Here is a 3,377-nt window from a genome sequence, read left to right as displayed (position 1 = left end):
ACAAGACTCAATGCCTGACTTCCCAAAGAATACCCCCCCTCTCCCCTCTCATTTGGGGGTACAGGAAGCAGACGCGAGGAGAGGAGCAAAGCCTGACATTGTGGCGAAGATTAAAGTGCATTGAAGATGGGCAGAGTTCTGAAGGCGGAGCAGCGGCTGGGACAGACAGAGCAGAGGGGCGAGGCGAGCAAACAAGGGGGGCGGCAGCAGCGGGGAAAAGCGAGGAGGCGAGGAGCAGAAGCACGTACCTGCCCAAAAAAAAGTCGGCGATGGCAACAATAACGACAGCAGAGAAATGAAAGCGAAACCCCCGCCCCAGGACCGCCCTCTTCGCTAGGGCCGGAAAGAGAGAGAAAGAGGGACGCGCCCGACCCGAGCAGACGTGCGTTTTGGGGAGCCTCAGCGTGGGCAAATCACACACCCCCCACCCCCGCTTGGGTCCCATTCCAACGCGAGGGCATCCAGTCACAAGAGTCTGCCTTTGCCGGATCCCAAGGACAAGTCAACGAAACCTTACAGCAGTTTCTGGGGCAGAGGGGCTGGCAAGAGTAAGGCCGACCCTGCCTGCCTGCCAGCCTGGTGGGCTTGCCTGTTGGAAACAATGCCAGACTGGGCGGTTCTTTGGTATGATCCAGCAGGGAGATTCGTGTCTCCGTAACATAAAGTTCCCTGGATTCCAACTGTCTCCAGCACTAAAAGGTTGGCTGCGTTCGTTGTATTTGAAGGCGTCACCGAAGGCTCTTAAGGTTTTGCTTGGGTTTCTAAAATGGTGGCTGTAAGACCCATAAATAAGATCTGGACAGTTCCTAGTAACTTTTAGGAAAAGCACACCGTGCATTCCTCGTCATTAACCCGTTTTATAATTATATATGGAGTGTCTTATTGCAAAGACTTTTTCAGGGTATTCAAGTATCTCCTCTAAGTCCCTAGCTGGCAATCTATCTTGCCAGATGGTTAGGTTGTACACAGAAGGTTAGCTGGCCAAGCAGCCCCAACTAGCCTATCAGTAACCCTTCTTACCTCCTCCCCTCCGTGAAGGTTTCAGCCAGGGGTGGGACGTCAGAGGAGTAAGAAACGGGGAATCCACCTTCTTTTTCCTATGTTCCTAGGTCGTTTATTTAGATTTTATAAGTTGCTTTTCAACCCAACCACTGTGAAAATGATGTGCAAGATAACAAAAAGGTAAAAAATAATAAATAACAAAATACCATTATAAAGCACCACAGAGGCTTTATAATATTTTGAATATTATAAAGCCTGAATATTTTTGAGAATAAAACTCCAGAATATGTTGCCAAAGAAGGAGTGCCTCAGTCAGGCAGCTGAAAATGCTGTCCTGAGTCACCACTGTTCAGGCCTCTGCTGGTAACTCACATATTCACGACACTTGTCCATCATGACTGATTTGATTCCCCGCGGCCTGGCTGAAGGCCTTTGTCATTCCAATTTACAAAAAGTGCCCCAAATATGATCCACATAACTACTATCTATAGTCGGGGAAGGTTTATGCTAGTTTTCTAAACCTCAAACTAAAAGCGTGGATCATAGAATAGCAGAGTTGGAAGGGGCCTACAAGGCCATCAAGTCCAACCCACTGCTCAATGATAATCAGTGATAATGACATTCTGGGAGACAAGCAGATCGGCTTTAAAGCCAGCCGCTCCACTCTTGATCACTGCCTCGTACTGGCCCGTTTGGCACACAAATACTCTGCACCAAAAGGAGGCAAACTATTCGATTTTAAATCTGCATTTGACTCAATATCCCGTGATTGTCTCTGGAGCAAACTAGAACAGAATTATATTGAAAGAAGACTTATGTTTTTGATACAGTCCCAGGTTCGATGAAGTGAGCAAGGGCATTTCACCAAGGAGAGGTCTCCTCGTGAGGTGTTAGACAAGGATGTGTTCTTGCCCCCACCTTATTTAATGTATATCTGGCAGACCTCCCCCGTACCATCTCACCCACCTAAGATCAGTCCAACAAAAGTCTCTATTCTCCTCTATGCTGATGATGCCATTCCGATTTCTCAGACTCGTTTGGCCTAAAGAGACTACGGAGTGGCTTTGCTGAATACCGTAAAAATAATATTTTAACAACTACTCAAAAACTAAAGTACTGGTCTTTTCTAGGAGGAACGTAAGATTCCCTTGGTCTGTGGGGGGAAACAGAATTGACCAAGTTGATTCATACAAATACCTGGGCATATGGTTGTGTTAAGGTGGTCAAAAGACCCCCACCAAAAGACCCCCTTTTTTGGGAAAAAGTTTGACTCTTGATCAGAGGCACCATTTTATAGTAGTTCTGCTCCTTTCCAAGGGCAGGTTCCAGAGAACAGCAATGTGAGGACTAAGATACACATATGAGATTGGATTACTGTAATGCAGTCTATGTGAGGCCACTCATAGGGCTGGTTCAGAAGCTGCAGCCAGTGAAGAATGCAACAGCTATGTTATATAAGAAAAGCCATGCTTGATCAGACCAAGGGTCCATCTAGTTAAGCATTGTTCAGTGGCCAACCAGCTATTGATCAGGAACCCATGAGCAAGCCATGGTCCAATAGCACCCTCCCACCCATGTTCTCCAGCAACTGGTATACATAGCCTTACAGCCTCTGATACTGGAGGCTGCACTTCATCATTAGTGCTAGTAACCATTGATAGCCTTTTCCAGTAATGCATCCAGCCCCCTTTTAAAGCCATCCAAATCTGTGGCCATCACGACATCTTGTGGAAGTGAATTCCATAGTTTAACTATTCACTGTGTGAAGAAGTACTTCCTTTTATCTGTCCTGAATCTCCCACCCATCAGTTTCATGGGATGACCTTGGGTTCTAGTATTTTGAGAGGGGGAGAAAAATGTCTCCCCTGTCCATGTTCTCTTTTTTAATTTATATGGATTTTTAAACAAAACATTAAAAAATAGGACATCTTGGGAATACATTGATTACTATCTGTCATCAATATCCTACTTTACAATACAAAGATTGTAAAGTAGGATATTTTACCTATGTTCTATTCAGTTATCCTACTCCATTTGTATCTTATTATCCGGACAAGTCTTTCCATAATTGACAATGAGTCTCTGGAGGTTTCAATGTTTCCTTGTGTCTAGTCATATATGTTATAACTTGATGCCAAGTGGTTTATAGTTAACATTCCTGGTTGCTCTTTTGACTTAGGCCAGCTTTTTCATATGAGTGATTGACCAGACGCTGAGGTACCATTGTTGTAATGTGAGTTTGCATGTTCCTTTCTAGCAGGCTGTAATTTCCATCTGGGCTGATGCCCATAAGAAAGTCAGTTCTTTGTTTTGCAGCTTGTTGTCTTCTTTGCCATATATCGATAGTAGCCCCATAGCTGGGGACAGAGCAATCC

This window comes from Elgaria multicarinata, chromosome 1 (genome assembly GCF_023053635.1).
Source record: "Elgaria multicarinata webbii isolate HBS135686 ecotype San Diego chromosome 1, rElgMul1.1.pri, whole genome shotgun sequence".
In the NCBI taxonomy this organism is placed as follows: Eukaryota; Metazoa; Chordata; class Lepidosauria; order Squamata; family Anguidae; genus Elgaria; species Elgaria multicarinata.
This window is presented reverse-complemented; position numbering follows the sequence as displayed.